Genomic DNA, 14,819 nt, shown 5'->3' on the forward strand with positions numbered 1-14,819 from the left:
CTCCTGATTGCACTTCTGGTGCTGGATAAGCCAGGATTACCAGCGTCAAAGAACAAATGGTGGCCGCCATACAACTCAGTGATCTCCCCCTGTTATTACTACCCAGTGAGTTTCTCAGAACTCTGCATAATCTTCTTTGGGAAGAAGAAGTAAATCATATTCCAAAAGCTGATGATTTGCGAACACAGCCCATGGCAAAAAATAAAGTCTAAGTAAAGGGTGAAGTTATCTAGGTGTGCTTATTGAAACATTCCAAGTGTTTCATTGTTTATTTCTACAACACTTCCTTAAAAACACGGTTCTTGATGTCAACTCCAGGGTGGCCAATGGAACGTCCATCTTCTGGCCCATCGACCACTTGAATCCTGAGGTTTGCCAATGAGAGCAAGTGACTCTTGGGAATCTAGAGCAGTCCGTGGCAGAAGAGAGGCATAGGCCGACAGATGCCAACTTGTTTTGCCCAGCTGCAACATGTGCCCTGCCGGGACCCCATCCACCCTCACTGTGAAAGTGCAGCATAGGATCAACCAAAGGGTTTCCCTGACTCTCCACATTGATCTTGTAGCACTCTCCATATTTAGGGTATAACACCAGAGAATGATCAGCCAGAGGAAAGCCATCCCAGCTAACAGACGCAGAAGCAATATCAGAGACACGGGGAACGTATTAATGTCCAGAGTGAGCCACAGTGTTCATCATTCTGCGGTCCTGATTGATGTACAGTGACACATATGTAGGCGCATGCCCAGCAGCAAGTGCAGCCGAGTTCTCGTACTCAAGGACTTCACTGGCATGCCGGTACTCAGTAGCACATGGGTTAACACTGAGTAGCAGCTTAGTGAGTGACTCCAGCAAGGCGCAGCATAGTGTGCTGTTCTGTGCGTGATCAAGGAGAGACGTAGTGGCCTCCTCAGTGTCAAGAATGTACAGCTGGTCATAGCTTGGAGGCTCATCTGACTGCAAAGTGAGCATCAGATGGTAAAATGAGGCTTGCACCCTGAACACAAATGGACTGGGATCCTAGGCTGTGCAGTCTTGAGTGGTGCATACCAGGAAGCAAAGTCTAGAGTCCTGATGTCCTTGTGAACATCCTTCAGGAATTGCTTCTCGGGGCTGGAGGGGTCGAATTGGTGCAGCTGCATGAGCAGTCCTTGGACCTCCGGTTTGCCTGCTGGTTATTTTTAACCAGTAAGCGCTCGCTGTCCAGGCATGTTTGTTATACGTGGAATATGTAAATGTTATTTTGTTAAATGTAACAGCTCAGGACTTCCTTTCTCAGCAATAACTAAACTTTGACTGGGTTACTTTCAACTGTAGGTGTCTCTTAATCTCATCATGATTTGTTTTCCAGCCGTATGTTACTGGCATGTGTTATACTTTGGCCTGCACCTCTGTTTCTAAAGGTGTACAGATATTTTTGTGTCTGTGTTCATATTTCATTTCAATTCGATTTGCAATAGATCATATTTGTTTAATTAGACTTGACTTCATTGATATTAAAAATAATCCTTTATAGTATATCGATGAAGAAAATAGCCTAATTCTTTGAATAAAAAAAGCTTTATGGACGTACATAATCTCCCGATTTTGAACCACAGTGGAAACCATTGTTATTTGTGGAATCTGCATGTTAAGTGCCTTCCAAAGAAGTGTATTTCATGAGGACCAATCAACAGGAAGGCAGTGAAAAAGGGATAACCACCTTTTAATTACACACACACACTAGGGATCTACGAAAGTCACTTACCTTTTCGCAAATGTGATTCGCGGTGGGGGGGAGGCACTCTGTCCCTCCCCCCGGAATCCTCGATGGGGGGGAGGTGATCTGGTCCTCCCCCCCAGAATCTTGCCCGGCCGGCTCCACTCCATGGCGGATCCACGGAGCAGCTGGCCAGGGCCGTCTGCAGCCGGACTTCCGGCTGCGGACGGGCTGCTGAGGACGCAAATGGCGGCCGCCGTAGAGGCTGCCATTTGCATCCTGCCAGGCTGCCGTGATAGGCTACGTAAGTATTTACATAGCCTATCACGGCAGGCCAAAAACAACAACAACAGAGTATGCAAATGGCTACAGTGCGCTACAGTGGCCGCCATTTGCGTTCCCTATTTTTCTCCATTTTATCTTACGTAAATATTTACGTAGGCTGTTACGGCAAAAAAAAAAAAAGGAACGCAAATAGCGTAGTGGGCGCTATTTGCATTTCCCCCCCTTTTTTTTTGCCATGATGGCCTACTTAAATATTTATGTAAGACAAAATGGCGAAAAATACGGAACGCAAATGGCGGCCGCCATAGCCGCCGCCATTTACGTACGCGTTTTTTTTTTTGCTTGCCGTGATAGGCTACTTAAATACTTACGTAGCCTATCACAGCCTCTGCAGGGATGCAAAAGGCGTCCCTGTGTTAGCCGTGATAGGCTATTACATAAGTATTTATGTAGCCTATCATGGCTATGAAGAAAAAGCGAATGGCGGCCGCAGGGCAGCTGCCATTCGCAAGTCAGCACGGATGGCAGCAGGTAAGTGTTCCATTTCTTATGCCTTTCGTGGGTTGGGTGCTCCATTCCGTGCGCCTTTCATGGGTTGGGGTTGTGGGGGCATCATTCTGCCATGGATTTCGGGGGGGCGAATGCACTGGCATTCGGCCTCACCGAGATCCATGGTGGACTTCTCCACCATCCCTAACACACACACACACACACACACACACACACACACACACACAGTTTTCGAGTTATCAGAGCAGCCCTCTTTGGAGCTGGTGTCAGTACATGGCATCCATGGGCAGTTGCCAGGCCCCCTGTGCCCTGTCATGGTCCACTGCTGATGTCCGACCTCAGTCCTCCTCACTCCCCCCCCCTTGTCCTGCATTGGCCCCCAACAGACTCTGAGTGAAGGGAGTAACCAAGAAGAAAGTTAACAAAACTGGCAAAGATGACACCACAGATAAGCAGTGAGAAATGTGGGGCCAGGATAATGCTGGAGTGGTTGAGATAACAGACGGAGGTGAAACCACAGTTGGGCAATCAGATAACCCATACAGTCAAGAAGAAATGCAAGGGTCAATAACATCGAACATCAATCCCAGGGCAAGGTCCAGGAGGCAAGATAGAAAACACAAAACTGTGGGGATGGAACCATGATCCCCTCTCCCGAGGGCCCTGGCTCCCCCAAGTCCCCTGATATAGATGGTTCAAAGGCATCACTCCATCTCTGGGAGTTCTAGGTCCTTGGAGGAGGAGGAGGAGGAGGAGGAGGCCAGCAGGGGCATGACATCCCCTGACTTGGCCACCTCTGATCTAGCCACCTTTGTAATTTCCAGTAAATCAGGGAACACAGGGCAGGTATGGACACTGTGGTATGGACACAGGGAGGTGATATGGTGGTTTTGGTGGGAGTTCCCATGATAATGCCATGGATCCATGGTTTTGTGCCATGGCAGTGCTAGAAATGCTGACTCCATTGTGTTTATTGCTCAGTCCATGGAGTCATGTGTGATCTGTGGACGATTTGATGGTGGTTTACGAGGCAGGCATCTCATTTCACAATCATGCAAGATCAAGGGGATCCATTCTACTCAACCCATTTATCACCTCTGTGTGCATTTGGCCTAATGTTGGTGTGCATGTGTGTGTGTTTGTATGTGTGTGTGTGTGATTCTCTCCCCTACAACTCTCACTCCCCTGTAGGGAAGTAGGGATTTTGAAAAGCCTGTTCATTTCACGGATTGTCCATGGCAGAAGAGAGGTCTAGACCAATAGACGCCAACTTGGTTTGCCCGGCTGCAACATATGCCCTGCCAGGACCCCATCCAGCCTCACTGTGAAAGTGCAGCAAAGGATCAACAAAAGGGTTTCCATGGCTCTCCATGCTGATCTTGCAGCACTCTCCACATTTAGGGTATAATACCAGATAATGATCAGCCAGAGGAAACAGACTGAGGTTATCTGAGGTAACAGACTCAGAAGCAATATCCAAGACACGGGGAACGTATTACCATCCAGAGTGAGCCATAGTGTTCATCATTCTGTGGTCATGATGGATATTCAGCAATACATCCATAGGCGCATGCCCAGCAGCATGTGCAGCCGAGTTCTCGTGCTCAAGGACTTCACTGACATGCCGGGACTCAGGACCACATGGGTAAACATTGTTAGCAGGTTAGCAAGTGACTGCGGCAAGGTGCAGCCGGTCTGTTGTCCTCTGCTCAGTCGAGGGGAGCCACAGTGGCCTCATCGGTGTCAAGAATGTACAGCTGGCCATAGCTTGGAGTCTCATCTGACCACAAAGTGCTCATCGGATGGTAAACTGAGCCTTGCACCCTGAACACAAATGGACTGGGACCTGTGGCTGTGCAATCTTGAGCGATGCATACCAGGAAGCCAAGCCTACAGTCCTGTTGTTCTTGCGAATGCCCTTCAGGAATTGCTTGCCCAGAACAGAGCCATCAGTGACAATGTTGTGGATGAAATCTGGAACCATGAGTGGGGGTAGTGAAACCTTTCCACCACGGCAGCAAAGGGTTGATGATCACAAACCTCAACAGAGTTGCCAGTATCAAACCTGTCGATATCAGTTGCAGATCACATGGCGAAAGGCACAGTCTGCCTCCTGTGCCTGGGCTGGTTTCAGATATGGACAGATGCGAGGCTGGACAGAGCTCCGCTGTCATCAAAAGCCCGATGGGGAGCCTGCATACACAGGCTTGGCGAGGCGGGCATGCATGGCAGTGTTCCAGGTGGGGGCGCAAAGCTTCTTCTATAGGGGCTGGAGGGGTAGAAGTCATACAGAGGTATGAGGCATGCTGAGACTCACGGTTTGCCTGCTGGGTACTGTTACCAGTAAGCATTTGATGTCTAAGTGTGTTAGTAATGCATGGAATATGTAATTTTTTTTTTTTGTTAAATGTAATCTCCCGACTTTGAATTGCAGTGAAAAGCATTGTTATTTGTGGAATCTGCATGTCAAGAGCCTTCCAAAGAAATGTGTTTCATGAGAACCAATCAACAGGAAGGCAGTCAAAAAGGGATGACCATTTTACTCCACCTTTTAATTACACGCACACATGCACACACACGGTTTTCTAGTTATCAGAGCAGTTTTCTTCAGAGTTGGTTTCAGTACGTGGCATCCATGGGCAGTTGCCAGGCCTGCTGTGTCCTGTCATGGTCCATTGCTGATGCCTACCCTGACTTCTCCTCATCCCCCCCCCTTGGTCTTGTGTCGGCCCCAACAGACTCTGAGTGAAGGGAGTAATGAAGAAGAAAGGTAACAAAACTGGCAAAGATGAAACCACAGATAAGCAGTGAGAAACATGGGGCCAGGCTAATGCAAGAGTGGTTGAGATAGGAGGCAGAGGTCAAAAGAAGAAATCCAAGGGTCAATAACACCAAACCTCAATCCCAGGGCAAGGCCCAAGAGGCAAGAGAGAAGACACTAAACTGTGGGGATGGAACCATGGTCCTCTTTCCTAAGGGCCCTGGCTCCCCCAAGACTACTGGTACTGATGATTCCAAAATGTCACTCCATCTCTGGGAGCTCTAGGTCCTTGGAGAAGAAAGAGGAGGAGTCCAGCAGGGGTATGACATCCCCTGACTTGGCCTCCACTGAACTAACAACCTTTGAATTTCCAGTAAATCAGAGAACACATCTGTGGACATAGAGATGTGACATGGTGGTTTTGGAGGGAGTTCCCGTGCAAAAGCCATGGATCCATGGTTTTGTGCCATGTCAGTGCTGGGAATGCTGGATCCATGATGTTTAGGCTCAGTCCATGGAGTCATGTGTGATCTGTGAAGGAGATGATGGTGGTTTACAGGGGAGGGATCTCATATCACAATCCTGCAAAATCTAGAAGATCCAGTCTCTCTTGACCCCTGCACCACCCTTCTTTTTCTCCCCGCAGCTGTGTCTCTGGTTGTTCTGTATTCAAAGCTTTTCCCCCAGTTGACCACAACTATAATTCTTGTATTGGCCCATTGGCCTGTAAGCCCACATTACCAGCAGCTAGGGATGGTGGAGAATTCCACCACGAATTCCCCCCCAAACCCGTGGCGGAATGGCCCCCTGCCCCCTCCCCCGCAGAATCCCCCTCGGGACGAAGCTTACCTGGGGCGGATGTTCCAGCGGTGGAGGCTCCAGAGCTGGCTCTAGTGGCGGCAGCAGAAGCTGGTCTCTTGGCCGGCTACTGCGGACTCAAATGGCAGCCACCATGCCATTTGCGTAGCTGCCTTTGCCGTGATAGGCTACGTAAATATGTACGTAGCCTATCACGGCAAGCAAAAAAAATAAAAAAGCATACGCAAATGGTGGCGGCTATGGCGGCCACCATTTGCGATCCCTTTTTTCGCTGTTTTAGCCTACGTAAATATTTACGTACGCTATTATGGCGAAAAAAAGGAGAACGCAAATAGCATAGTGGGCGCCATTTGCATTCCTTTTTTTCCCACCATAATAGCTTACGTAAATATTTACGTAGGCTAAAACAGCGAGAAAAAAAAGGAACGCAAATGGCGCCCACTACGTTATTTGCGTTCCCCTTTTTTTCACCGCAATAGCTTATGTAAATATTTACATAGGCTAAAACAGAGAAGAAAGGGAACGCAAATGGCAGCCGCCATAGCCGCCGCCATTTGCGTACACGTTTGGTTTTTTCCCGGAAGGCTGCCCAGCGGCCAGATGTCCAGCTGCGGGCGGCCCCGGCCGGTAGCTCCATAGAATCTCCATGGAGTGGAGCAGGCCAGATTAGGATTTCGGGGGGAGGTGCAGAGCGCCTCCCCCCCCCCATGAATCACCCCATTGAAAAGGTAAGTGACTTTCGTACATCCCTACCAGCAGCTTTAGAAAGGCCTAGAGATCCATCATGCTCTCTGACTTTGGTCTATTGGCTGCAGTTTCCTGATAGTTGGCCTATTGATTTGTCAGACGAGTCAAAGGTCAATATCGCTGCCTCAGCACATCCCATGCTAATGAGCGCTGGTATCTTATCAGGGTCTCTGACGTGCCTGGGAAGTGAAACTCTATTTGTCTTAAAGCTACAGGTGTCTGTGCTGGGAAAGTTCCCATTGGTTTCCTTCTGATCAAGCACTGTTAGTCTATGCTGGGAAAGTTGCAGATGAATGATAATTAACTCTTTCTCCTGTCATGTTGCCTCACTGCTAGGGATGGACGAAAGGGACTTACCTCATCCTGCAGCTTGCTTCGCGGTGGGGGGGAGGCGCTTCGGTTCTGCCCCCGAAGTTCAGGCAAGGGGGGGAGGCGCCCCGCCTCGCCCGGCTGAAATTCAGGCCAGGGGGGAGGCACCCCATCCTTCGCCACTGAAATTCAGGCCGGGGAGGAGCGCCCCGTCTACCCGGCCGCAAAAAAAAAAAAGGAAAGTAAAAAAAACAACAACACACACCTGTGATAGGCTACGTAATGATTTACGTAACCTATCATGGCTAGATTTCCAAAGTCAGCCATGATAGGCTACGTAAATTGTCACGTAGCCTATCATGGGTGACTTTGAAAAAAAAAAAGCACGTACGCAAATGGCGGTGCCCATGGGGTGCCGCCATTTGCGTTTCTTACTTTGGCACGTCTAGTCTACATAAAGATTTACGTAGACTACGGCGAAAATAAGAGCAACGCAAAAAGCGTTCCCTTATTTTCGCCGTACTCTACGTAAATCTTTATGTAAACTAGACATGCCAAAATAAGGAACGCAAATGGTGGCGCCCATGGGCCCCCATCATTTGCGTATGCACTTTTTTTTTTCCCAAAGTCACCCGTGATAGGCTACGTGACGATTTGCGTAGCCTATCACGGCTGACTTTGGAAATCTAGCCGTGATAGGCTACGTAAATCGTCACGTAGCCTATCACGGGTGTTTGTGTGTGGTTTTTTTTTTACTTTTTTATTTTGTAATGGCGGCGGCAGCCAGTCGGGAGACCGGCCGCCGCCCCCACCCCCGACGAAACACCACTGAACCGCCGCCAGGACCCGCTGCCGAGAGGGACATTAGCTGAAGGTAAGTCCCATCCTGGGGGGGGGGCGGGGCGCCAGAGGAGAATTTCCTCAACACTTTCGGGGGGCCGAGTGCCTCGGCGCTCGGCCTCCCAAAGATTCATGGAGAAATTCTCCGCCATCCCTATGGACTATAAGGAAGGCTGAGCGCTGAAGAATTGATGCCTTCGAACTGTAGTGCTGGAGAAGACTCTTACAAGTCCCCTGGACTGCAAGGAGGTCAAATCAGTCAATCCTACAGGAAATCAACCCTGACTGCTCTTTGGAAGGACAGATACTGAAGCTGATGCTCAAATATTTTGGCCACCTAATGCGAAGAAAAACAGAAAAGTCACTAGAAAAGATCCTGATGCTGGGAAAGATTGAAGGCAAAAGGGGAAGGGGTTGGCAGAGGATGAGATGGCTAGATAGCATCACCAATGCAACAAATATGAATTTGAGCACACTCCAGGAGAGAGCACAGGACAGGAAGGCCCGGAGTGCTATGGTCCATGGGGTCACGAAGATTCGGACACGACTTAACACCTGAACAACAAAGAGAGAAGGACCTCTCCGGAGCATCTTAGTACCTGGGCAGCCTCACAGTCCTTCTTGCGGAAAGGTGGGATATAAATATGAATGAATGAATTCATACATACATTCATAATTAAAAATAAAGAGACAGGGAACGGAGGGCAGAGAGAGCTTGAGCTGCTGCCCAGCTGCTTCTCCTGAGGAATGCTGAACAGAAGGTAGTTCAGGGTACAGCTCCCTCATTCCTCATTCATCCCTCATTCCTCATAATCAGTCTTATTATGTCGGACATTTCTAAATATGTTGGAAGGGAGCAGTGTGCTTCACTCCTGATTATGGCTGCCACTTTTATACACAGCATCAGAGAAGGCTATCTCACACTGTTTACCTACAAACACCATCTAAAGCTAGGTGTGAGTGGAAGGAAGTGAAGAGGATATGAGTCCTTGCTTCCTTGTGACAGAGGCAGAAGAGGAAGAAGGAATAGGAAGGGGAGGGAGCAGGGAAAAGGAACTGATCAAGCTGCAGGACAGCAAAGGTGGTGAACAAGAGAAGCAGCAGTTGATGCAACACACGCTCTATCACCCCCCAGTGTCTGGAAGCATGTGGAGTTGTTGCTACTATCCAACACAAAGCATGTGGTATGGAAGTGTGGTCTGGCATGGGGGAGGGGAGATCCTTGGGTTGCCTTTGCTTACATTCACTTAAAGCGAATGAAAGCCCACCACATCTCAACACCATCTGCTCTGCTTTCAAACAACTCATTCGGAAGTCTTTCTTCCTGTTTTTGATGACAAGGAGGCACATGAATGAAACATAGGGATGTACGAATCCCTTACCTAGGCATGGCGGAGAATTCCACCACAGATCTCGGTGAGGCCGAATGCCAGCGCATTCAACCCCCTGAAATCTGTGGCGGAACGAAGCCCCCCTGCCCTCCCACTCCACGAAATGGGCCCGGAACAGAGCCTACCTTGGTCGGCCATTCCGGTGCTCCTTGAATGGCAGCCATGTCTGCAGCCGCCATTCGCGTCTTTTGAATGGCTGTGATAGGCTACATAAATACTCACGTAGCCTATCACGGCTAACACAGGAACGCCATTTGCATCCCTGCACAGGCTGTGATAGGCTACGTAAATATTTACGTAGCCTATCACAGCAAAAAAAAAGGGAACGCAAATGGCTGCGGCTATGGCGGCCGCCATTTGCATTCCCTTTTTTTGTCGTGATAGGCTACGTAAATATTGACATAGCCTATTACAGCTAAAGTGGGAACGCAAATGGGGTAGGGGACACCATTTGTGTCCCTGCTTTAGCCATGATAGGCTACATAAATATTTACGTAGCCTATCACGGGCCAGTGTAGGGACGCAAATGGCATCCCCTACACAGGACACCATTTGCATCCGCACCAGCCCGGCAGTGGCTGGAGGCCCTGCTGCGGGTTGGCCCGGCCGGCGGCTCCATGGCCTGGCCGTGGAGCGGAGCCAGCCGGGCAGGATTCCGAGGGGGAGGAATGGATCACCTCCCCCCCATCGAGGATTCTGGGGGGAGGAACGGATCGCCTCCCCCCTCCTGCGGAACCTGGCGGATCCAGGTAAGCGTGGTTTCATACACCCCTACCCTTAGCTGGCTCCATTCAGGGGCATCCGTGGTGGTGGGAAGGTGATCTGACCCTCCCCCCAGAATCCTCCCTGGCTGGCTCCACTCCACGGTGAGTCCGCAGAGCCGCTGGCCGGGGCTGCCCACAGCTGGACCTCCATCCGCTGCTGGGCTGCAGCCGCAAATGGCAGCTGCCGTAGCAGCCACCATTTGTGTCACTCCGCTGCTGTGATAGGTTGTGTATATATTTACTAACATAGCGAGGGAAATGACAGCAGCAGACGGGTGCCGCCATTCACACCCGCAGATGAGGGCAGCAGATGGCCGACAAAAGGTAGGGTCCATCCCAGGGAGGTTTCGCGGGGTGGTGGGGGGGGATTGCTCTGTTCCGCTATGGTCTCAGCGGGTGGGAGGCTTGATTCTAAACAATCTGGCCTCACTGGAGTCCATGGCAGAATTCTTTAACATCCCTAATGAAACACTCCTAGAGCTGTGGTGTGTAATTTGAGGTCCCCCCAAACTTAGTTTGGGCTGCAGAGTACAGTTCCTTATTCCTCTCTCTCTCTCTCTCTCTCTCTCTCTCTCTCTCTCTCTCTCTCAGCAATGATTGGCAGGGAGGCATATGCTTCACAGCATCTTGTACCAAAGGGAAGCATTGGACAAGACATGGATTGCCAGTTATTCAGTTCAGCCCAAGACAGTGCCCTGTGGCCAAAAGAAATGTTGGACCAGACACAAAGATTGGGTGTCTCATCGAGAACACTGTCCTGGTTGTATCAGTGCATGACATGTGGTTGATTTCATGTGGCCCAAACCTTAGGTTGGTGTGTATACTCTTGTTTCTGGATCTTTTAGTGTGTATTGGGAGGGTATAAGAATTAATATGTCTTGGAGCATTACACAAAGCCAATGGTTTGCACTGGAGAGAATTGTTGTGGATCTCGAAGGGGGCAGTCACCCAGTCATGGAGATATATCACATACAGTAGAATAGCCTAAACTTTATTTTGGGGCACAGGGGCTTCTTGGGGGTGAGCATTCAGCTATATTCCAAACTTTTCTGGGGATCAGGAATTGGGAAGCTAGTCCCCAACTTCATCCTTGTCCTTGACACAGCCCTCCACTGCATTGCCTTTGCTGATACAGATGGAGGCCAGCCATGGCTTCAGAACCAAAGCAGATGACAGAGAATCTCACTTGGGCAAAGTGATGTCCACACCCCCGTTCCCACCAAGCCTTCCTAAAACTCAGCCCAGGAGCACAGTGGAACAGGTGTCCATTATGCACCAACTTCTTCAGGCTCAGTTCAAGGTAGAAGTATCTCATTCTGCTCTTGAGTCTGATGTTTATGATTTTGGACTCTAAGGCAATCTTTGCGGAAATCCCTTTGAGCTTTGGCAAAAATAAGAATAAATCATACTGATTTCAATCATAGTGCCCATCACAACTGCGACATCCTAAGCCCCATGTCGCTCCAAGTGCAGCTGCATGGATGGAGGAAAGCACATTTGTGCAAACTCACTGATGCCCCTCCACATGCTGGTTGGGACTCAGCAAACAGACAATTGACCTTGGCCAGACATTTATCAAAGAAGCAGTATCAAGAGACATAGCCAAGATACACTTGAGGATGAATCTCACAACACAGCCTGGTTGAGTTCTGTATATTATGAAACTTTCTTCCAGTGAATCACATTGTTGAGCCACAGCTCCCAGTGGAGGCTAGTGGCTCCAGTTTTCCTTCAAGCTGTGAATCCATGCTGTTTCAGCACATTGGTTTCCTCCTTCCGAGTTCTGGCAGATTCTGTCTGAAACCCAGAATAAGTTCACAGCTCCACTGAAATCACAGCCGCAGCCTCCACTGGCAGCTGCCCAAAATCTCAGGCTGAGAATTTTCAGGACCTAAATTTTAAATGGATTAAAAGTACCAAAAATGGAGCATAGGATTATCCCATATCAAATTTCTCTCTATTCGAGAGACTGTCTCCTTCAAGTTCCCTCCGATCAAAAACATCATTTATGTTCAGTAAATGTGTGATGACCATAGATGACAATGACAAGAAAGGAAATGGAAGAACTGAATTAAGATCCTGCATTCTCTTAGAATAAGTCTTAATGACAAAAACAAACAAAGATCAATTTAATGTGCTTCATTAAGGGCTTTCCATGTGCACTCAAGCTGCAAAATCCTGGTACACTGCAGCTGTTAAGGGCCATAGCTTGAACAGATGTATTATTTAGACAATATGGGTATGCTATGGTTCCAGCCTCACCACTACCATAGATGTGGGTGGCTGTGAGTGGCAGAGTGAGAGACCCAAACCCCAAATTTGCCTATTTGCTGTTAGAGAAGCATGGAGGCTATGCAACTGAAGCTATCAGTGCATCAAAAGCCTCATTCAGCTATGATCTCACTACAATAGTATCTCCTCCAAAGTTCTGCCAAATCTTCTTCCACAGGTTTACTTCTATGGATCAGATGCACTAGATTGTTTTAAACATGATATGCTCCTTTGTATTCAGATCAGGTCTCAGTACAATAATGTAGCACTTGGGAAGAAAGATACAGCCCAACAACCCAGCACTGGAGGCCACAATCGAGAAGACCTGCATGGCTACCATGTATTTGCCCTTCGTGCTCAGGTAGGAGGGCACAAAGGACAGCCAAACACTGCAGAAGACCAGCATGCTGAAGGTGATCAGTTTGGCTTCATTGAAGGCCCCGGGCAGCTTCCTGGCCAGGAAAGCCACCGTGAAGCAGATGGCAGCCAGGAAGCCCATGTAGCCAATGGAAATATAAAACAAGGTGATAGATCCTTCGTTGCATTGCAGGATGATCTGTCCAGGCTGGGAATGCATGTCAGAGTCAGGGAATGGGGCAGAGCTCCCCAGCCAGATGGTGCAGATGACAACTTGGACACTAGAACAAGAACTTACAATGGAGTTTGCAAGACTCTTCCCCAGCCATTTCTTCACTTGGTTCCCTGGTTTTGTAGCCAGGAAAGCCAGCACCACAGTGATGGTTTTGGCCAACATTGAAGAAACGGCAACTGAGAAGATGATGCTGAAGGCTGTTTGTCGGAGAAGGCAAGTCACTTTCCTTGGCTGGCCAATGAACAGGAAGGAGGACAAGAAAGAAAACATGATGAAGATGAGGAGAATGTAGGAGAGGTCTCGGTTGTTGGCCTTGATTATTGGAGTTTTTTGGTATTTCATGAAGATTCCTAATATGAAGCCTGTGGATAAGGACAAGAATAGAGTAAAGGAAGTCAGGACAATCCCCAAAGGTTCTTCATAGGAGAGGAAGGTTATATTCTTGGGGACACATTGATCTCGGTTCTTGTTTGGATGCTGATCTTCTGGACACTTAGTGCAATGGTCTGCATCTGAGAAGAAGGAGAGTGACTTCAGCAGGATTCACAGCAACTCTAGTTTGATGAAGTTGCAATCTGTGGCCTTGTCACCAAAGGAGGACCTTAGTAGCAGGGCCAGGAAAGCTGAATCTCTGGGACATTACAGAGTCTTTGTCAGTCAGAGAAGAACAGAGAAGAGTGGGCTAGATGTATTGAAGGGTTGATATGGAATAAAGACAGCTTCCTACCTTGTTTAAATATGGAGAAGCAAGTGTGTCTATACCAACGTTGTTTAGGATAAGGGGGTTTCTGTGTGTTTATCCTGTTTTTATCTTCATAATATTCTTGTAAGCCATGTTAAGCTGCGTGGTAGAGGATCAGCTTGTTATGTATTTATTTACTCAAATTATGTTGCACCTTTCCACAACAAGGTGGTGAGCCTTGGACTCCTAGTTAAGTTTCAAATCCGGATAATTACATCAAGCCCTCCATTTATTTTTACTAAAGTTTTACTAATGGGGTTTGAAGGAACAGAAGAAGACTGAATCAACATTGGGCAGGGGAGTGCTCTGATTCCCAGAAAGTTGGGGATGGAGCAATTCCACATCCCTTTTTCTTCCAGGTACACCTTGCTTGTCTGCCACAGGATCCCAGCACAGTGGAGATTATTCTCTGCATATAATGGAGAAAGGCCCACCATGTCTGCACTTACAGCCCTGTCCCAATCAAGGAAAAAGCATAGTGGTTCTTTGTGGGGGGCATGATTTATACCAGGAAAATTGTACACTAAGCATCTTCCCTGCCTTGCACCCCAAAGATGGACTCCCACAGTCATTTCTTTCTATATGCAAATGATGGTGGAGATTAAAAATATTGAATCCAAGTAGGGGTCAGAGTTCAAAAATCCCTTCACCATCTGTTCCAAAGATGTATGAATATTTAATGTAAAAATTTAAATGCTTTTGAGCCTGCACATCTCAAAAATTATCACAGTGATATATGAAGCAGAATAACAAAACTCTGTAGAAGAAGAGCCACTAATAACAAATGAAATTAGCATTCAGTGCAATGGATCAAACCATCATTGTAATCACACTATATGCTGGAATGGCTGGGTGAATAAACCATAGCACCCTGAGGTATTTTAGGCTGAGCAGTAGTGAATAGCCCATGACTGCAAGCCCCATTTCTGAGCAGGGATTTGAACTCAGGTCTCTCCTGTCCAAGTCCAACCTTCCCATTGCTTCATCAGTTTGTCTAATTCTAAGCAATTCCCATAATATTTTCAACTAGGAGCAACAGTCATTCATAAAGCCTTCTTCTCTTACCTACTCATGGAATGTTTTGCTCAA

The sequence above is a fragment of the Heloderma suspectum genome, chromosome 2 (genome assembly GCF_057233095.1).
Source record: "Heloderma suspectum isolate Gila_16-S chromosome 2, 16-S_ref, whole genome shotgun sequence".
Classification (NCBI taxonomy): domain Eukaryota; kingdom Metazoa; phylum Chordata; class Lepidosauria; order Squamata; family Helodermatidae; genus Heloderma; species Heloderma suspectum.